This window comes from Pan troglodytes, chromosome 4 (assembly GCF_028858775.2).
Source record: "Pan troglodytes isolate AG18354 chromosome 4, NHGRI_mPanTro3-v2.0_pri, whole genome shotgun sequence".
In the NCBI taxonomy this organism is placed as follows: Eukaryota; Metazoa; Chordata; class Mammalia; order Primates; family Hominidae; genus Pan; species Pan troglodytes.
Genome location: NC_072402.2, coordinates 129,539,416 through 129,562,301, shown reverse-complemented (window position 1 = coordinate 129,562,301; position 22,886 = coordinate 129,539,416). Strand labels below are relative to the sequence as shown.

At 37.7% G+C, this 22,886-nt stretch overlaps 1 protein-coding gene across 7 annotated transcripts in view; it reads left to right on the top strand.

The window, feature by feature from the left end:
• The window catches only part of FNIP1 (folliculin interacting protein 1), a 149,147-nt gene that overhangs the window by 1,060 nt on the left and 125,201 nt on the right, over positions 1–22,886 (top strand). The gene's annotated exons all lie outside the window — the stretch shown is intronic.

Here is a 22,886-nt window from a genome sequence, read left to right as displayed (position 1 = left end):
ACTTTTCAGAATTGTAAGATTTGATATAAACCTGAATTCAAGGTAAAATTTAGTCGTTAAACTGCACCTGAGGAGATTATGTCCAAACAGCCTTTATAAGTATTGCAATGTGGAAACTTGCAAATATAACTAGGCTAAATGTCAAATACCACACGTTTTAAACTTGGTAGGATAGCAAAGAGCCCAGTTGTACAACAGTAGTAGAAACAAAAAATAAAATAAAATAAAACAAAAAATAAAATAAAAATAAAAAAAAGAGAATCTGTCAAATTTTGGAACAGGCGAAGTTGCCACACTGGTTTAAGAAATTTTGCTATTCTTAAAATTATTCACTCTCTCTTGCTAATGCAGGTCTCATCAGGAAAAATTCAGTAAATGCATATGGAATTGAAGAGGTTTTTCTACGTATCTGTCTTTTCCCCTGAAAAATAAATGTGTCATGCTCATCTGTCTCTCTTTAAACATTTCTTTAGTGTTTTTCCTTTGAAAAATGAAAGTGCAGGTTAGATAATACTACATTGAGCCATCTAGTAACTCAAGCGACAATAGGAAACAGGTTCCGATAGGATATTTAAAAGGTGGCATTTGAATAGACAACTGCTTTCTATTTCTGGACAAAGATTGACTTTGGGTACGTAGGGTTACAAGGCTCTCGAGTCACTCATATGAAAAAACATTTTCACGTCTGGTTTTCAAAAATGTAAAGTCTACTATATAGTTGCGTAATACTATTTTACAGTTACCAAAGAACTTTCTCATCAGTTATCTTATTTGATGTTTCACAGCAATCTTACGAGATAGAGCAAGTAGCAGTGCAGATAACTATATACTTTTGCCAGTGGAAGTAAGAATTATCTGTAAGCCCAATAACTGCAGTACATTATGGAATCGCTCACTTTAAAAATAAAACTTGTGCATGTGAGAAATGAAAACTGATGAAACAGAATAGGCATATCTGAAGGAAAAAAAAACCATTCTGGTTAATGTCACGTAGCTAATAACTTACAGATCTAATCAACCCAGGGTTTTTTAAAAACTATTTCATTGAGCTATAATTTATACACAATAAAGTATAAATACATTATAAGCATACATCGTATACAGTTGTGTACCCACCACCCCCATGAAGTTTTAGAACACTTCCATCACCCAAGAAGTTCCCTCATGCTCTGTTGTAGCCTAACTCCTCCTCACCCGTGGCAGTCACTGATACTTTCTGTCATAGTCTTGTGTCTGTCTTGTTTGTTGCATTTATTAGTTCCTTTTTTTCTCACTCTGTCAACAGGCTGTAGTACAGTGGCGTGACCACGCTTAATACACCGTCAACCTCCTGGGCTCAAGGGATCCTCTCACCTTGGCCTCCCAAAGTTCTGGGCTTACAGGGATGAGCCACCACACCCAGCCAGTTCCTTCAATTTTATCACTGAATGGTATTCCATTGTATGGCTATACCATGATTTGTTTATTCACCCACTAGTTGGAGGACATTTTTTTTTCCAGATTTGGGCTATTATGAATAATGCTGCTGTTAATGTTTGTGTATAAATCTTTGTGTGGACATATATTTTCTTTTCTCTTGGATAGAAATCTAGGAGTGGGGTTGCAGAGAGTCATGTGCTAAGTGTTGTGTTTAACTTTAAAAAAAAATTGTCAGACTTTTCCAAAATAGTTGTACCATTTTGTATTCTCAGTAGCAATGCATGAAGGTTACAGGTTCTTCACAATCTCTTCAATATTGATATTGTTATTTTTGTTTTTTTAATTAAAAATTTTTATTGTAAAAAATGTGAAATTTACTTTTTTTTTTTTTTTTTTTAGATGGAGTCTCACTTGTTGTTGCTCAGGCTAGAGTGCATTGATACAATCAAGGCTCATTGCAGCCTTGACCTCCTGGGCTCTAGTAATCCTCTCACCTCAGCCTCCTGAGTAGCCTCCTAAGTATCCTCCCACCTTGGCCTCCCAAAGTGCTGTAATTACAGGCATGAGCCACCATGCCTGGCTGAAATTTACTGTCTTAATCGTTTTTTTATTCTTTTGATTATAGCCATTCTAGTGGTATCTTGTGGTTTTAATTTGCATTTCCCGAAGATCATATTCAGCATCTTTTTATATAACCCAGGTTTTTGAGTAGACTAACATTTAGTTTTCATTCTAGTATACCATGCTTTCATTGCTGGAATCCTTTTTTGGGTGTTTTGTTTTGTTCTAGTCAGCCTAAATTGTTAAATCAGGCTTGGGCGTAGTTAGCCATTGGCAACTAACTGTAGCTCAGTCCCTAAGAGGCAGTTCCTAGAGTAACCAGTATACAAAGCTTAGTATTTGTAAGCCACAGCAGGACTCTAGAATAGGAGAGACTTCCGATAAAGAAGCTTTAGGAACCTTTCTGTATTGTCTTTTATGGTTACCCCATTGGAAGAGATGGCCAGGAAATACCCCCTTCCCTTGTCTTCACTCTAAGGTCTCTTACCATATCGATTTCTATGTGCTTATCTAAGATTCTTGAGCTGGAGATGAGTTTGAAAAATATTATGGGGAGTGTATTTTTTCAGTCATTTATAGAATTGAGACAGTAATTTGTTTTCTCCATTTCAAGAATTTGGGAGAAAAGGCTGTTTCTAGTAGAAGATATTGCTTTATGTTCTCTCCATTTTCTTCCAGTGGAAGTAAAAAGTATAAGTCCAATAACTATAGTACATATAAAAGTGATTATTTTGGGCTGGGTTTGGTGGCTTATACTTGTAATCCCAGCACTTTGGGAGGCCATGGCGGGAGGAGTGCTTGAGCCCAGGAGTTCAAGACCAGCCAGGGCAACATGGCAAAACCCCTGTCTCTACAAAAAATATAAAAAATTAGCCATGTGTGGCAGCATGCACCTGTAGTCCTAGCTACTCAGGATGCTGAGGTGGGAGGTTGCTTAGCCTGGGAGGTTAAGGCTGCAGTGATGAGCCATGATTGCGCCACTGCACTAGTCTAGCCTGGGCAACAGAGTGAAATCCTGTCTCAAAAAAAAAAGATTGTTTCAAATAAAATTCCTGAAAACTAATTTGGCAAAGAAGGTTGTTTTGAAGTGAAATGTTTGTAGGGCATAATTAATGTTTTGTTAAATAATGTCTGGATTTTTGTTATACAGGTTGAGTATCCTTTACCTGAAATGCCTGGTTCTAGAAGTGTTTTGGATTGTGGAATTTTTTGGATTTTTGAATACTTGCATACGCATAATGTGTTTTTTCAGAGGTGGGGCCTAAGTCTAAACATAAAATTCATTTTTATTTCATACATACCTTGTACACATAGCAGCACATAATTTATACAATACTTTTTAATGATTTTGTGCCCAAAGTGTCGACTGCATTTTGACTCCTCACATGAAGTCAGATGTGAAGTTTTCCACTGTGGCGTCTTGTCAGTGATCAAAAAAATTTTGGACTAGAGATGCTCATCCTGTATCCCAAATATATGAACATTTATTCTGATTCTTTATATCAGGGATTCTTAAGGTACTCAGCCTTTTAACTGGTCTTTCTGTGATCACTCTTGCCTTTTTCCAAACTACCCTCAGTATGTCACTTTTTAAAAAGTGCCAATTGTGGCTGGGCACGGTGGCTCATGCCTGTAATCCCAGCACTTTGGGAGGCCGAGGCAGGTGGATCACCTGAGGTCAGGAGTTCCAGACCAGCCTGGCCAATGTGGTGAAACCCCATCTCTACTAAAAATACAAGAATCAGCTGGGTGTGGTGGCGGGCGCCTGTAATCCCAGCTACTCAGGAGGCTGAGGCAGGAGAATCGCTTGAACCCGGGAGGTGGAGGTTGCAGTGAGCTGAGATCGCGCCATTGCACTCCACCCTGGGCAACAAGAGTGAAACTCCGTCTCAAAAAAAAAAAAAAAAAGTGCCAGTTATGATCATAAACAGCAGACAAAATGAGACAAAATGATGTATAGAATTTAATATCTTCATAACAGGTTTATTTTAAGGATTCAGAGATAAGTCACGTAAAGAACTTAATGTGGTGCTTAGCACATGGCTTTCAGAAACCAGAAGTAGTTGTTACTGTTATATAAGTCTTGTGTAAAAACCACTTAGTTTGGGCCCAGACTATTAAAGGATGGCTTTTGCCCATTCTACATAGTATGGCTTTTGCTAATTTGCTAGCCTTGACTTTTTTTTTTCTTTCCATAATGACATTTTTTTAAAAAGCCACTATAGTATTATTGTTAATAGAATTAACAGAAATTCCTTAATAAAAGCCATTCTTAGTCCATATTCCAATTTTGTGTCATCTCAATATGTCTTTTTATGGTAGTTTTGTTTGAATCAGTCTTAAGAGTCTGTATATTGCATTTGCAGTTAGGCAGCTTAAGTAAATTTTATTCTATAACAGCCCTCCCCCACTTAAATGTGAAATTCCCCACATTCTGTGTTTGGCTTTTCCAGTCTTATGGTTTCCCAGCAATATGTGGTTTAAAAAGCCCCTTCAGGCAATTCTGATGCTCAGGTTTGCTGTAAGTTTGCTATAACCTATTTCTCTATTTCTTGTCTTTCCTGAAAACTTGAAGTTCGATTTAGATATTTTATCATATTTAGGTTCCCTTTTTTTCAATAAAATTATTTTGTAGATGTTGTGTACTTCCTATTCATCAAAGTTACCTACCTGGTTGCCCCACTTGTAGTGATTTCAGGTGGTATCAGCCTTATTCTTCTATTACATAATTTGCCCTTTAACTAATGATTTTAGCATTCTTTGTTGATCATTGCCTGAATTCATTATTTTGTTAGAGTTTGCAAAATGGTGATATCCTGATTCTCTAATTTTTTATGCATTTATTTGCTGGAATAACTTTTATCAACTATTTGGTTACTCCTTGCTACAGAAAAGGGAGCATAAAAGATGATTTCCCTTTGTCATTTTCCAGAGTAATTGGTAATGAGCTGTTCACTGCAGGTTTTTTGTTTTAATTATCATCTTAAAAGATTATCATGAGCTATTGGATTTTAGTGTGTTTTAATCCACTCCTGTCAAATTGTCTCATATTTGGCCAATGGAAGCCTTTTTAGGTTGACTTCTGTTTCTTTTTGACATGACCTCATTAATCTTTGATAACTTCTTGCTTTCTTCTGGCCTATGTCTTAATCTACACTCCTCCTTCTAAGAGTTTATCACCTTGGATTTATTTTAGATTCTGGAATGTGCCAAGCTGTACTGCTCCCTGTTCTTGACATAGTCCCTTATACCTTTTTGTTTGGCTTTTTGTAGTGATCATCTGGGCTTATTCTAATTACTCCTTCCTCCAGGAAGCCTTTTCTGATTTCTTCCAGACTAGAGTAGGTCTGACTGTAGCTTTGTTTCATAGCTTATTGCATGTCCTTCTGTGACATCTGTCATAGTTGTCATTGTCCATGTCTCTCTTCTTTGCTTACTTGAGCCTTTTCTTCAGTGTTAAGCATCAAGATTTGTTTTATAGTCAGAACTCTGTAAATTCACGTAATGGGTTGTGTATGGGGAATAGATGCCTAGGTTTTTGGCTGGAACAACTAAGTAGGTGCCTTTTTTTTTTTTTTAAGACAGCTTCTTGCTCTGTCGCCCAGGCGGGAGAGCAGTGGTGCGATCTTGGGTCACTGCAACCTCCGCCTCCTGGGCTTAAGCCATCTCCCCACCTCAGCCTCCCGAATAGCTGGGACTGCAAGGTGTGGGCCATCATGGCTAGCTAATTTTTTATTTTTTGTAGACACGGGGTTTCGCCATGTTGCCCAGGCCGGTATAGAGGCTGATCTTAAACACGCTATCAAAAATAGCCACCTTCTCCCCATTTTCTGTCAGAACACACACTTTATATCCATTATAGCTCTTTTAATAATTTATTATAATTTGTCTCCCCCAAGTTCACATTGTTGTGCCAGTGGACAGCACAGTGCCTGAGCATATGCTGAGGAAATATTTGTAGAATGAATAAATGAAATAACAATTTTAAGGGCAGAGGGAGAGGGTCAAAAGTTCTGTTTTGGATATTTGGTCTGGTTTTAATTGTCATTGAGATACCCACGTAGAGATGACAGTTTAATAAAGTCAGTCTGGAGTTCACAGTAGAGATTGGGATTGCAGATACGAGTTTGTGTGTATGGTTAGTATTAAAACTACAGAATGGATGAGATCATCTAGGAAAAGGGTGTAGATAGAGAAGTGGAAAGGACGGAGGGCTTCGCCCTGAGGATGTGTTAAAATACACAGATCTGAGAGAGGAAGATATACCAAGAAGATAGATAGGGAAAAGCCAGGGATGTGTGGTGTTAGGGAAGCCAAGAAAAGAAAGTGTTTAAAAAATGATAGAGTGAGTGATAAATTGTTTGTATACTGGTTGCTGACAGGTCTCGTGAAATGAGAAACAGAAAAGTGTCCATTATATTAGTCAAGATGGAGGAAATTGGTGACCTTGATGGTTTTTTGGTAGGGAGGATAAATGTTTGGGGGGAAAAGTGAGATAGATGTGGAGTAAATGTGAGGAAATGGCCCCACTACTTAACTTTCTATTATTTCTATAGGAGAAATAATCTGTAGTGCCGAGTTATTTTTTCACTTTCAGTGTTCTGATTTTATGTCACATTTTGAGCTTCTGAAGTTCTTAAAAGCTAGCTTCATAATATTACCAACAATTTTAAGAATCATGTTTCAGAAGTTTTGTTTTTTAAATGGGATTTTTAAAAATTTGTCATACCCACAAGAATTTTTATTTTACTTAATTTATTTTAAGTATATGTATTTTTAATTGATTGGATTATACACGTCCCAGCCTCTTGTAACCACTATTCTACTCTACTTCTATGAGATCAACTTTTTTAGTTTCTAAATGTGAGTGAGGACATGTGGTATTTGTCTTTCTGTGCCTAATTTCACTTAGCATCATGTCCTCCAGGCTCATCCATATTGCCGCAGATAATAGAATTTCATTCTTTTTAATGGCTGAATAATATTCCATTGTGTATATATACGACATTTTCTTTATCCATTCATCTGTTGATGGACACTTAGGTTGATTGCATATCTTGGCTAGTGTAAATACTGTTGCAGTAAATATGAGTGTGCAGATATTTCTTTGACATACTAATTTTCTTTCTTTTGGATATATATTCAGTAGACAGATTGCTGGATCATATGGTAGTTTAATTTCACAGTAAGAAGTGCAAATATTATAATTTTGGTTGTTAATTTTATCTGCTTTTTCATCCCTAAGTAGTGGAATTAGATTTGTTTTTTAAACTGGGTTTATTGAAAAAAAGAGAAAAATACAGCTTTAAAGTGTAGTTTATGAAACTTGGATATCACTTCCTTTTTTTTTTTTTTTTTTTTGAGACAGAGTCTGTCACCTAGGCTGGAGTGCAGTGGCACAATCCCGGCTCACTGCAACCTCTGCCTCCCGGGTTCAAGCAATTCTTATGCCTCAGCCTCCCGAGTAGCTGGGATTACAGGCACGTGCCACCACGCCCCAAAATTTTTGTATTTGTATTTATTTATTTATTTATTTATTTTAATTTTTGTATTTTTAGTAGAGATGGGAGTTTCACCATGTTGGCCAGGCTGATCTCAAACGCCTGACCTCAGGTGATCTGCCCTTCTTGGCCTCCCACAGTGCTGGGATTACAGGCGTGAGCTACTGCACCTGGCCTTGGATCTCACTTCTTACTAATACAATAATTATCTTAAATCCTATTGATTTTAAACTTGCTTAAAATAACTTCCCATGTAAAACATAAGATAACCTCTTTTATTTTAAAGGAGTCCTAATCTACTCTCTCTTGATTTTGTTTCTGTTTCTGGGACCACCATTCTCTTAGTCTACCAAGTTGAAAATCAGAGATCATTGTTTATTCCTCCTAGTCTTTGATTGCCATATTTGCTCATTTGTTAAGTCCTGTTGATTGAGATTCTTCAGTAGCTTCAGTTCTTTTTCATTTTCCACTGTCATCACCTTATACAAACCGTTGATGCCTTTCTTGAAACTTTGCCATTACTTTCCCACTTCTTGTGTGTTCTGTGTTCCCCTCCACACCATACTACTACTTTTTTCAGCAGGAAGACAGGGTCTCACTGTGTCACCCAGGCTTGAGTTGGAGTCAGTGGCGCAATCCTAGCTCACTGCAGCCTCAAACTTCACTTCAAGCAGTGGTCCCACGTTGGCCTCTCAAAGTGTTGGGATTACAGGTGTGAGCTGCTACACCTGGCCCCACACTGTTCTTCTAAATTGATTTTCCTAGATCATAATTCTAATCAAAACACTCAGAAGTCTTGACTCCTCATTAAGCAATGAGGATTGATCTGTGCTGCACACTGTTTTATGTGCTTTACACCTATTAACTCATTTAATTCTCACAATAGCTTTATAAAGAGGTCTGATTATCCCTGTTTCATTGATGAGGAAACAGGCACAGAGAAATTAAGTATCTTACCCCATGTCACATGGCTATTAAGTGATGAAATTAAGATTTGAACTTAGATGTTTAAGTTCTAGAGCCTTTGTTCTTAACCAAGTTCAAAGTCCTCAGTTTGGCTTATCAGCCTTTTATCAAGTTGTAGCTGGTGTGATGGACTTGATGAGTTCTGATCCATGCCCCAGTACTGCGGGGTGTCTGTGTGTGTGCTTGCATCTCTTAATTCTGAAATCAGACCACTTGGTTTTCAAACTCGAGTTCTCACACTTAATTGCTGAGTCCTCAGGCTTCATTCTCTTTTGTCATTAGGTAATGCTAGAAGCAGTGCTTCTTGATCTGTTATCTCATACCACTCTGCCTAGGAGACAAGACTCTGTACTCCAAGATTTTCAGCAAAAGTCCTAAACTCGGTGCTGTTTATATCACCCTTGAACTTATTCATGGTCATCATGACCTGATTGGCTTAGGCATAGACTACCTATTTTGGTTACTGTGGCAAGGGGAATGGAGTTGCTCTGATTGTGGTAGTACATCTGGAGCTAGTAGTGAGGTCAGTCTCCCACAAAATGCTGGTTGAAGAGGGGGAAGTAGATACTGAAGAGATAGTCCCAGTATTTATTATACCTACCTTCTGATAGTTGTTTTGAGGATTAAATGGCATAGTAGGTACTCAGATGTTAGAATTTCTTCCCACATCCCCTGCTTTAGTTCAGTATGTGCTGTTATAACAGAATACCAGAGACTGAGTAATGTATAAAGAAAAGAAATTTATTAGGCTCATAGTTCTGGAGGCTAAGAAGTCTGAGAGCGTGGTGCTGGCAGCTGGTGATCCCGTGGAAAAAGGCATCACATGGGCAAGAGAGAATGCGGATGAGAGCAAGGGGGTGCTGAACTCACTTTTATAACAAACCCACTCTCGAGATAATGACCTTAATTCATTCATGAGGGCAGAGCCCTCATAACCTAATCACCTCTTAATAGTCTCACCTCTCAAAATTGTTGCATTGAGGATTCAGTCTCTGACATGTGAACTTCGGGGACACATTCAAACTATAGCACTCTAATCCCCCAATTTCTCCTTTCCAGCCTTCATTTTAGTTTGTCCTCTAGTGGTAGCCTCTAATTAGGACCATTTGATGTTTCTTGAGAATAATCTGTTTCATGTGTTTGCAAACTGCTTGGAATACTTTGGATGTGACATATTTTACAGCTCCAATAGAACCCATGTTTTTCCTGTATTTCTTCATTGTGGCAGATACTTGCTTGTGTTTTAATTGCATTTTTATATATCTATATTAATACTTCACTAGATTGTAAGTTCTATAAGGGCACAGCCTTTGTCTAACTTAGTGCTGTACTTCTGGTATCCAGCTCAAAGAAGGCATTCAATAAATATTTGATGAATGAACAAATGAATAAAAATAGTCACTGAACTGAAAAAGTTCTAATTCATTTAACAAAGATGCTTCTGTTTTGTGTTGCTTGCCTAAAGTTATTCATTCAATGAGCAATTTAAGCAGATTTTTCTTTGACATCATTGTTTATCAATTTAAAGGAAAATTTTATTTATTTTGATTTTTTTAAACATTGCAAGGGTGGCCTCATTTTCCAGAATAAGTTTCCAGAATAAGTTTTGGAATCGGTTATGACTCCCATAAATAAGGATTTTGTATGTATTTTGATTAATTTCTAGTTACTTTAGAATATAAAACACAAACTGCACATTTGTAAAAAATAGACATTATTTGTGAATAATTTAAATATTAAAAAATAAATATTTTCAAAGAAACAAGGTCTCACTTTGCTGCCCAGGCTGGGCTTAAACTCCTGGGCTCAAGCTATCTTCCTGCTTCAGCCTCCCAAGTAGCTGAGACTACAAGTGTACACCACTGCACCCGGCTAATATTTTAAATTTTTTTTAACGAAATGCCTGAACATTTTTTAAAGATTACATAGTAAAGCCCCATGTTAATATACCATCTGTGACACGATCAGTTCCAGTCATGGAACTCCTGACTGGCTAAGTGGTGAAGCTCGTTACTTGTTAATTTTTTTGTTTTTTTTTTTTTTGAGACGGAGTCTCTGTTGCCCAGGCTGGAGTGCAGTGATGCAATCTTGGCTCACTGCAACCTCCGCCTCCCGGGTTCAAGTGATTCTCCTGCCTCAGCCTCCTGAGTAGCTGGGATTACAGGCGCCTGCCATCACGCCCGGCCAATTTTTGTATTTTTAGTAGCGGCGGGGTTTCACCATGTTGGGCAGGCTGGTCTTGAACTCCTGACCTCAAGCAGTCCACCTGCCTCAACCTCCCAGAGTGCTGGGATTACAGGCGTGAGCCACTGTGCCCGGCCTACTTGTTAAAATCTGACTCAAAATATTATGTGTTGAATTTTGCCCTGCCCAATAGCATTATAGCAGAAATTTACTTATGATAGTAGTTCCCTGTCCCACCGTGCCTCAAACCCAGTCCTGATCTTAGAGGCAAACTGCTTTTTCAATTACTTTTGCTGTTGTTTTTTTTTGAGTATTTACTTTAATATTTTTGTTTTTATTATTATTTTTTTGAGAGACAGTCTCACTCTGTCGCCCAGGCTGGAGTGCAGTGGCGTGGTCATGGCTCAGTGCAGCCTCGATCATCTGGGCTCAAGTGATCTTCCCACCCCAGCCTCCCAAGTAGCTGAGACCACAGGCAAGAGCTACCATGCCCAGCTAATTTTTATTTTTTGTAGAGATGGGGGGGTCTTACTTTGTTGCCCAGGCTGGTCTCGAACTCCTGGGCTCAAACAGTCCTCCCATTTTGGCCTCCCAAAGTGCTGAAATTACAGGTGTGAGCCACTACATCCAGCCTTCTTTTATAGTTTCAAACAAATTAAATATACTGTTTATTATTGATTTATTTATTATTTCCTGATAATTAAAGATTTAGGTCTTTAACACATACACACATACATACCCTTCTCCTTCATTCTTTCAATATTAGAATTTTTGGTTGAATGATCAAAATTAACTGTATTGTTGTATCGTAAATGTCTGTTCACTGATGAGCTAAGTGTATTTTATGTTTTCTTTCCTTTTGAAGGTAATTGCTGAATTTTTGTGTTTCGTTTTCTTTGAAATCGTTAGTATTTCTATATCCTTCAACGGCTCCATAAAACCTCTAAAAGCAATTTATCTCTTAGTCAATTATCTGACAGATAATTGATCAGTTCATATTGTTTCCTCCTGGATATGTCCTTTTTTGGAACCTTCCAGCCCTCTCTGGCTCCAGTCTGGACTGCTGGCCCTGTAGGTATGCTCCCTAGTGTTGTCAGGAGGCTTCCTTTGTCTTGTCTTGGGAATTACTTTGCCCTTTTGTTTTTCCTTCTTTTTTTTTTTTTGTTGGGGGCAGATTACCCATTGACTGGCTTCCATGGCTTCTTCCTCTTTGGATTATTCCTGTGTTTCAGTGGACCATATCTATCCAGGAGATTCCTGAGAATGAAAGGGTGGGAGATAAATTTTTGAGACTGCAAGTCTGAAAATGTCTTTGTTCTATCTTTATGCTTGGTTGGCAGTCTGCTAAGTACACAATTCTAGATTGAGATTCATTTTAAGTCAGTAATTTGAAGGCATTGCCCTATTGTCTTGAGCTTCCAGTATTGCAGCTGAGAAGTCAAAAGCCATAACTGACCCCCAAGAAGCTTTTTGGGGGTTTTCTTGATTTTTCTCTTTACCTTCATTCTGAAATTTCAGTGATGTACCTCATGATTTTGTTTATTTTTGTTTTTTAATTCATTTGCTGATATTTGATGGGGCTTTTAATCTGGAGACATTTTAGTTCTAAGGAATTTTCTCACATGATTTCTTAGATTGCATCACTTCTTTTTAGAACTTTAGATCCTCCAGGGACAGTCTCCCGTATTGATCTTTCAAATTTCTTGTTTTTGTTTTGTTTTGTTTTGTTTTTTCCTCTCCTAATTTCTGACTTAGTTTTCCATTCTACTTCTAGGAGATTTCATTTTTTGGGGGGTGAAGTGTCTATTTTTATGTCAGTTATCATGTTTTTAGTTTCCAAGAGCTCATTCTTATGCCTTTTCATAATTCTCTTTTTTCAGATCTGTTTTTCAACCTCTTTCTCTGAAGTCCTAATGACCGTGAGTCTGGTATTTCTTTGACAGTTTCTGAAGAGAATACACCTGTTCTGTGTAAAGGATGGAGTTAGGAAAGGGAACTTCATAGTATATAAGCATACACAGGTGATATTGCATGTTCAATTCTAGGCCAGTAAATATTGCCAAAAAGTAAGCTACACAAATTTTTTGGTTTCCTAGTGCATATAAAAGTTACATTTACACTACGCTGTAGTCTGTTAAGTGTGTAGTAGCATTATGTCTTAAAAAACAACGTGTACCTAACCTTAATCTAGAAATACTTAAGAAACGGACCAGGCGCGGTGGCTCACACCTGTAATCCCAGCACGTCGGGAGGCCGAGGCGGACGGATCACTTGAGGTCAGGAGTTCGAGACTAGCCTGGCCAACATGGTGAAACCACCACGCCTGGCCTAGCCTCCACTTCTAATTCTAATTCTCTTGCTATTTCCACCACATCTACAGTTACTTCCTTCATTGAAGTGTTGAACCCCTCAAAGTCATTCATAATGGTTGACTTCAGCTTCTTCCAAACTCCTGTTAATATTGGTATTTTCACCTCTTCCCACGAATCATGGATATTCTTAAATGGCATCTGGAATGATGAATCCTTTCCATAAGGCTTTCTTTCCCTCCCTCCTTGCCTCCCTCCCTCCCTCCCTTCCTCCCTTCCTTCCTTTCTCTTTTTCTTTCTTTTTTATTTCTTCATTGAGACAGAGTCTAGCCCTGTTGTTCAAGTTGAAGTGCAGTGGTGTAATCTTGGCTCACTGTAACCTCTGCCTCGCAGGCTCAAGCCTCCCACCTCAGCCTCCTGAGTAGCTGAGACTACAGGTACTGCCACACCCGGCCAATTTTTGTGCGTGTTTGGTTTTTTTTTTTTTTTTTTGGTAGAGTCGAGGTTTCACTGCGTTGCCAAGGTTGGTCTCGAACTCCTGGGCTCAAGAGATCCTCCCGTCTCAGCCTCCCAAGGTACTGGGATTGCAGGTGTGAGCCACAGTGCCTGGCCTCCAGAAGGTTTTCAATTTTATTTTCCCAGATCTATCAGAAGAATCACTTATTTATGGCAGCTATAGCCTTACAGAATGTATTTCTTTTCCTTCTTTTTATTTTTCTTTTTTTAAGAGACAGAGTCTCCATGTCGCCTAGGCTGGAATGCAGTGGTGTGATCCTAGCTTATTGCAGCCTTGAACTCCTGGGCTTAAGTGATCCTCCCACCTCAGCTTTCCAAGTGTCTAGTGCTATAGGTGTTTGCCACAATGCCTGGCTAATTTTTTTGGTTTTACATAAGGTCTTGCTATGTTGTGGAGGCTGGGCTTGAACTCCTGGCCTCAAGCAGTCTTCCCACCTTGGCCTCCCAAAGTGTTGGGATTTACAGTCATGAGCCACCACACCTGGCCCTAAAATGTATTTCTTTTTTTTTCTTTTTCCTAAAATGTATTTCTTAATTAGTAAGACTTGAAAGTCAGAATTACTGCTTGACCCATAGGCTGCAGAATGGACGTTGTGTTAGCAGGCATGATAACAACGTTAATCTCCTTGTACATCACCATTGGAGCTCTTTGGTGACAAGACGCATTGTCAATGAGTAGTAATATTTTGAAAGGAATCTTTTTTTCTGAGCGGTAGGTCTCAACAGTGGGCTTAAAATACTCAGTTAAACCATGCTGTCAGCAGATGTGCTGTCATCCAGACTTTGTTGTTCATCTATAGACAATAGGCAAAGTAAATTTAGCATCATTCTTAAAGGCTGTAGGATTTTCGGAATGGCAAATGAGCTTTGGCTTCAACTTAAAGTCACTAGCTGCATTAGCCCCTAACAGGAGAGTCAGCCTGTCCTTTAAAGCTTGGAAGCCAGGCATTGATTTTTCCTGTCTGGCTATGGAAGTCCTAGATGGCATCTTCTTCTGATATAAATAGGCTGTTTTGTCTACACTGATAATCTGTTATTTAGTGTAGTCAGTGTCATCAGTTATCTTCGCTAGATCTTCTGGGTAATTTGCCTTTTTACCTTGTAATTTTATGTTAATGGAGATGGCTTCTTTCCTTAAACCTCATGAACTAACCTATGCTACTTTCAAACTTCTCACCTCTCTCAGACTTCATAGAGTTGAGAGAGTTAGGGCCTTGCCCTGGATTAGGTTTTGGCTTAAGGGACTATTGTGACTGGTTTGATCTTCCATCCAGACCGTTCAAATTTTGTTCCTATCAGCAATAAGGCTGTTTCACTTTCTTACCATTTTTTTATTCACTGGGGTAGCACTTCTGATTTCCTCTAAGAACTTTTCCTTTGCATTCACAACATGGCTAACTGGTGCAAGAGGCCTGTCTTTTGGCCTGTCTCAGCCTTCCTTACTACGCTTGATCATTTCTAGCTTTTGATTTACAGTGAGAGATGTGCAACTCTTTCTTTCACTGGAACACTTAGAGGCCATTGTGGGGTTATTAATTGGCCTAATTTCCATATGGTATGTCTCAGGGAATAGGGAGGCTCCAGGAAAGGGGGAGAGATGAGGAATGGTTGATGGAGCAGTCAGAACACACACAACACTTACCAATTAAGTTTGCTGTCTTATATGGGCACAGTTCCTGGTGCCCCCAAAACAATTACAATAGTAACATCAAAGATCACTGATCACAGATCACCATAATAGGTAAAATAATAATGAAAAAGTTTGAAATATTTTTAGAATTACCAAAATGTGACACAGAGACAAAAAGTGGCATGTTCTGTTGGAAAATGGAACCAACACAGAGTTGCCAAAAACCTTCAATTTGTAAAAAAAAATAAAAATAAAAATAAAAAAAGCGGTATCTGCAAAGTGCGATAAAGCGGAGTTCAATAAAATAAGATGCCTACATAGACTTCTGTTCTGTGCCTTTTTCCTCCATTCTTGAAGGTACCTTATGCTTCCAGGGACTTTGCTTCTCTGGGTTCTGAGATGAATCCTGTGGTTGCTCATTGACACTCCCATATATAGACATTTAGGATGTAGTTACTTGTGTTTTTGAAAATTCATTTGCAAGATTTGCTAGTTTTCATCTTTCAAATATTTATTGAAGTCTCTACATTTGATATTTTCCTGTCATATTCTCTTTGTCTTAAAGATACATACATATATTTCATTTACTGTCATTTTAGTGGGCTTTGAATGTGTCAGTGTCCCTTGCTTACATGGATTTCCTGAAAAATTTTAAAGCTTTTATTATTATTATTATTTTTTTTTGCTAGAGACAGGGTGTCACCATGTTGCCCAGGCTGGTCTCAAAACTGCTGGGCTCAAGGGATCCACTCATCTCGGCCTCCCAAAGTACTGGGATTATAGACGTGAGCCCTGCACCCATCCCTAAAGCATTTTATTATAAAAAATTTCTAACAAAAATGTAAAGAGCATGCTCTAACATCTGCCATTACCCAGATTTCACATTTATCAACATTTCTGGTTTTTTGTTTCATTTTTCCCCCACCTTATTTTAAATATTAATACTATTACTGTTTTTTTGGTTGGTACTGTATTTTAAAACAAATTGTAGACATCCTATCATTTCTTTTTCTTTTCTTTTCTTTTTTTTTTTTTTTTGAGACAGAATCTCACTCTGTTGCCCAGGCTGGAGTGCAGTGGTGTGATCTTGGCTCACTGCAAGCTCTGCCTCCCAGGTTCAAGCGATTCTCCTGCCTCAGCCTCCTGAGTAGCTGGGACTACAGGCGCACGCCGCCATGCCTGGCTAATTTTTGTATTTTTTTTTTTAACTAGAGGTGGGGTTTCACCATGTTGGCCAGGATGGTCTCGATCTCCTGACCTTGTGATCCACCCACCTTGGCCTCCCAAAGTGCTGGGATTACAGGCGTAAGCCACCATGCCCGGCCACATCTTATCATTTCATGTATACATCCTTGAATATGAATCTTGAAACAATTACTAATAGATCTAAAAGTGAGCAGTGATTCTTTGATATTTAATACTCAGTCCATGTTCAGTTTTCCTTGATTGTCTCAGAAATGACTTTTTAGAGTTGGATGTTTGAAATAGGATCCCAAAGTTCACATACTTATTTGTCTATAGAATGTTCCATATTTTGGATTTGGGTCTGATTTCTTCCTCACAGTATACTTTACCTTGTTCCTCTGTCTACATTACTTTCTTTAAATTGAGAGTTAGATCTAGAGGCTTGATTAGATTCAGAGTCAGGTTTTGTTTGTTTGTTTCCCAAGACAATGTCATAGGTGGTGGTATGTTGTTTTTTTTGTTTTTGTTTTTGAGAGGGGGGGTCTTGCTTTGTTGCCCAGGCTAATCTTGAACTCCCAGGCTCAAGCAATCCTGCAGCCTGGGCCCCCCAAAGTGTTGGGATTACAAGCGTGAGCCAAAAAAACAGAAAGTACCAGAAAGCACAGAACCTCAGGTTGTCACATTTCTAGTGGTGCTAAGATGGATCAGTAGGTTTATGGGGTGTCAACCTGATCCTGCCATTATAGGGTTGCCTATCAACCATTCACCTCATGGTTTTAGCATCCATTGGTGATGATTACAGTAATTATTATTTCAGTGATGCTCAAACTTTAGCATTCATCAGAATCACCTGGAGGACTAGCAAAAACTTAGAATGTTGGACCCCACCCCCAGGAATTTGTATTTCTAATAAGTTTTTAATTAGTGCTAATGTTGTTAGTGTAGGGACCACACTTTGAGAACCACAATATGATATCATTAGTGGTTGCAAAATAATGATTTGATAGTTTGCATTTCTTCTGAAATAAGTTTTTTCAGTAAAGATAGTATATATGTTTTATTTACCAATTTTCAAAATAATGATTCAGTGTTCTAGCAACTTTCAAAGGTGACCAGTGAACTTTTTTTGGTTGATATTTCCTTTTGTTTTTTTAGTATTTGATTCAGTCTATTGCAGTCATGATATGTTTTTGTGAATCATCTTTGGCTGGTGGGAGCCTTTTAGATGGGCACCTATTTTCTTCTCACATTACCTTAGTAGTTTTTTTCGGGCACCAAAGTGTGTTATTCCAAGCATGTTTTTACGACAGGACCATTTTTCCCAGCGATTCCAGTTCCTTTTGGTAGGAACAGCATTTAGTATCACACTGTATTCTAGAGATCTTCATTGTCACTGGTCATCATTATTTCTAGGTGTTCTCAGAGTACAAAACAGAGATAGAAAATTTCTCTTGTTCAAAAAAAAAAGTTAACTGAAAGTTCCAATTCAAATTAAATTTTGTTTTAATTTTTAAAATATTATATTTATTTTATGTTGAAAATTCTGTTTTCTAACAGTCTTACTGTATTTAGTTTATTTTATAACATATATATATATGTATAGTAGCTTCAGAATAATAATAGTGCACCACCGTGCCCTGCTAATATATCTTAGACAATTTTTTTAGTAGACACAGAGTCTCGCTATGTTGCTTCGACTGGTCTTGAACTCCTCAGCTCAAGCGATCCTCCCACCTCATCCTCCCAGAGTGCTGGGATTATAGACATGAGCCATGCACCCAGCCTAAAGTACAATTTATTGAAGTATAACATGTATTCAGAAAAGTGTACGGATCGTAAACATACACCTCAGTACAGTTTCTGAAAGTGAACACACTTTATATAATATATAATAAGCATCCAGATGCAGAAGCAAACTGTTACCAGTGTCCTGGAACCTACTTCATTTGCCTTTCTAGTTACTCTCCCTCATCTTTGCCTGGGGTAACCACTATCCTCACTTCTAACAGTATAAATTAGTTTTGTCTGTTTAACTCTGTGTAAATGGAATTATGTTCCAATTTTAGTATATGTGATGTGGAAGCAAGCCCAGTGGAATCATATTGTAATCACACACTACTGTGTTTGGCTTGTTTTCAAGGTATTTCAGATTTATTCATATTGCCACATGTAGCAGTTGCTGCTGTTTAGTATTTTGTTGTGTGAAGATACAATTTACCCAGTCTATTGATGGAGTATTGTTTTTCAGTCAAAGGGTTATTTCCAATTTTTGACTATTAAGAATAGTGCTGCTATGAATATTTTTATATATGTCTTTCGGTGGACAGATACTGAATACTTTAGCTGATAGTTTCTCTTCAGCATTTCTGTGTTTGGAATATATGTTATATGACAGTTCCAAAGTTACACACATTGCATTCCTAAATATGTTGTGTAATACACATTGCACATGTGTCAGAATTATATGTTTATTTAACCCCAATGTAATTGTGGATGTAGAAGATATAGATAAAACTACACCTTACCATATAAAATATGCAGAAGTATACCAGTGACGTCAGTTTTGCTATGGTTGCAGTAAGCAGTGCAGTTCTACAAATTTACCATTTTAAAAGCATTTTGTGAAACTTTCTGGATACAAAGATGCTGCCAAGGAACTCACAGCCTAATACATGAGTTAAGATATGAACATAGCATACATTATTTTGCATTGTGCTGAAGTCATTTAAGTACCAGAAGGAATGTGTGAAGTGCTATAGTAGATTAAAAATGTGGCATATCTATAAACACAGATTTAAAAGGTAAGAGAATGTAACTTATAGCAAAATATTTATTTGTAGCTTATGTGTCAGGCAGAATTTTAAGGACTTTAGATATATTAATTCATTTAATCCTCAAAACAACTCTACAGGGCTGGGCAAGGTGGCTTCTGCCTCTAATCCCAGCACTTTGGGAGGCTGAGGCGGGCGGATCACCTGAGGTGAGGAGTTTGAGACCAGCCTGGCTAACATGGTGAAACCCCGTCTCTACTAAAAATAAAAAATTAGCCGGACGTGGTGGCGGACGCCTATAATCCAAGGTACTCAGGAGGCCGAAGCAGGAGAATTGCTTGAACCCGGGGGGCGGAGGTTGCATTGAGCCGAGAGTGCGCCACTTCACTCCAGCCTGGACGAAAGAGCAAAACTCCTTCTCAAAAAAAAAAAAAAAAAGTATATATAATATGTATATATATATTTATATTGATAAATTCAATATGGAATTATTAGATAGTTGATACATATTTTATTTTTAAATGAACTCTTTTATTATCCTTACTGTTACATTTGTGTATAAAAGATGCTTTGGGATTTTACTTTTTTCAGTAAATATATACTGATAAATGTTTACATGTTAATTTAAAAAGCTCAGAGGAAAGATTATTCAACTTTCTGAAAACATAGCATACACAATAAATAACTGTTTGCCGGGGGGCAAAAAAAGCTCTGTTGTCTTCTAGTACCAGTTGGTATTACGTAGGTTTGTTTGCTGTCTCATATCTTATTTATAGAAGTTTGGAACTGGAAACTAGATACTAAACAAACAGTAATGTTCCACTGTAGTTTAACTATGCATTAGAATCCTTCTTTGATCATAAGTATTTTTGCATATGCTTCTGTGAAACTAGCAACTTCGGAGAAACTGGCAACTTGCTTGGATCAAATCCATTTTTATATACCTTAATACTGAAGCAATACGTAGCACACCTAAATGTACTGATTTGTTTAGATAATATTTGTAAAAGCTTTGTAACATTACTAATAAGTTATAAATTAATAGAAGATACCATAGCAGTTAGAGAGCATGAGGAAACATTTATGGGTATCCTATGTCTGACTTTAGAAGCTTTGCAGACTCCTTCCTCTCAAGAAAAGAGCTGCTGTTGGGAGAAATTTCAAATTCCATGACTGTGTTTGTTAAAATATTTCAGATATATACTAAATATTCTGGTGCTCTGAGAATTTGCAAGTATTTAAAAATCATACTAGTGGATAATTTTAGTTGTGTGTTTATTCTTTTATTGGTCTTCAGCAGCTGTCTAACCTTGCTTTCCTCCTTGAACATGGAGACCAAACATTGGGATGACTTCATTTTAACTAGAGGTTACCTTTATTAGTTAGCCTGATTAGTCTTTTATAATAACAGAGAAGCTTTGTGAATGAATTTTTCAAAATCTTACAGAACGTATGGGAGGGTGTGAAATGAAAGATAGGTGTGTGACTTTCAAAAGTTGATCTGAAGGAGCTCTTAAAAATCTAAGACTTGTTCAGTGTTACTTTTTTAGAGGTAACATAAGATGTTATATTGGATATACTGCCTTTACACTATTTGGAAAATAAAGACTATTTTGGCTTTGTTTTAAAAATGCAAAGGAGGCCAGACGCAGTGGCTCATGCATGTAATCTTAGCAATTTCGGAGGCCAAGATGGGAGGATGGATTGAGGCCAAGAGTTCAAGACCAGCCTAGGCAACAAAGTGAGAACTTTGTCTCTACAAAATATAAAACAATTAGTTGGACATGGTGGCACTCATCTGTAGTCCCAGCTACTTCAGAGGCTAAGGCCGGAGAATCACTTGAGCCCAGGAGTTCAAAGTTGCTGTGAGCTATGATCACGTCACTGCACTCCAGCTTGTTAACAGAATGAGACTCTGTCTCAAAATGCAAAGGAATTAAACAATTGACTTCAAACATAATTGTTTCATTCGTTTGGTAAGCACATGTTGGGCACATCCTACCCCTGCTCCCTCTTTTTAATGCCAGCCACTGTACTGGGCCTTCATAGAAGAATGAGATCCTGTAGAGAAAGAGATTAAGAATGATTAATGATTCTTAATCATTTTTCCTGCCAAATACCCCTCTAGCAACCTGGTAAAACCTATACACAAACCTCTTCTTATAAAAATGTTTAGAAACACTTAAAATGAAATTCATAGAGGATTATAAAGTAAACTTATGTTGAGATAGTTGTCAGAATATTAAATTTCTAATATAGTAGCACATACTATATTATTAACTCATGAAATAACAAGACCTAGCAGTGGATCTAATAAGTATTGTAATTTTGAATAATGATGTGCATAAACACATTTTTCTAGGTATCTACATCAGCTGTAGAATGATGAAACTATCTATGATTCCTATTGGTGATCAAAGTTATAGGAACCTTAATACCTCTGAAGTTTGTTGCCTGCATTTTAATAGAAGGAAACGCTAAATGGTAGTTAGAGATTGGTGGAAATCTCTAACTACAATTCATTCCCCATCCAAGTTGACAGGCACACCAAACCACAGATCTGTGTGGGTCAGCAGATTGCACGTTAAGAATCCCTGATCTAGGAGCTTTAGTTTAGGCTGTGAGACTGACACTTCAGTGGGTAGTTATATAATAATTGAAACCTGAGCGGGGGTTTTGTCTCATTTATCTTTACATTTTTATAATCTCACAGTGTCCAGTAAACATTAAACAGTTAGTTATTAATAGAGCTAGATAAATAATTTGGGGGTATATATGGGAGATTACTTCTGTTAGAAGAGGTAGCATTGAGCTGTATTCTAAATTTAGTATACATTGGAATTTTCAGGTTGGATGAAGTAAGGAAGAGGTACTCAGAATTGAGGCATGCTCGTAGGAATAGCATCAGGAAGGGTATGACAGGTTTGATGATTATTGAGAGTCAAGATACACATTTAAGGGAATGGCAAGAGATGAGAGGTTGAGATAATGCTGGGGCTCAGATTATAAGGAGAGTTTTGTGTATACTAGGCAACTGGTAACTTACAATGATATGGTACAATCAGCTTTGTGTTTTAGGAAGTTATCTCAGTTGATGTCATGACAGAAAAATGGGACAGAGTGGGAAGAAATTAGAAGCAGAGGCCAGTGAAGCACTGTTGCAGTTATTACAGGTTAGAGAGGGCAGGGTCATGATGGTAGCAGAGAGATGGGAAACAGAGATCCATATCTGGGAGAAGAGGATTCTATGCTTGACTGAATATGGGATGTGAAGGAGAAGAAGTTGTGGCCTTAGTCTACCCAATTGGGAGACTGGTGCATGGGCCATGGTAGTGCCAAAACATAGAGCTATTAAGGTAAGGAATGCAGGAGGGAAGAGTAGGCATGGTGGAGAAGATAGAGAAATTTAGTTGTACTTAGTAAGTTTGAGGTAGGCTGAGATTCAGGTAACAGTTTTCTTAGTAGGCAATTGGGGTGAGAGATTTTGAAATTTTACCCTTTAGATCAATCACTTTTAGATCATTACAGTAATGGTTTTTTTTTTTTGGTTTGAATTTGTTTTATTCAGATACAGTTTACATGCAGTAAAATTTATTCTTTTTTAGGTTTGCAGTTTGATGAGTCTGACAATGTATAGTCATATAACCAACACTACAGTTGAGATATAGAATATTACCCCAGAAAGTTCCCTGTACCTTTTAGTGATTCTCTTCTCCCCCACATCGAGCCCCTGGCAAGAACTGATGTGATTTTTATCCCTACAGTTTGGCCTTTTCCAGAATGTCTTATAAATGATATCATACATTGTGTAGCCTTTTGTATCAGGTTCTTTCACTTAGTATAA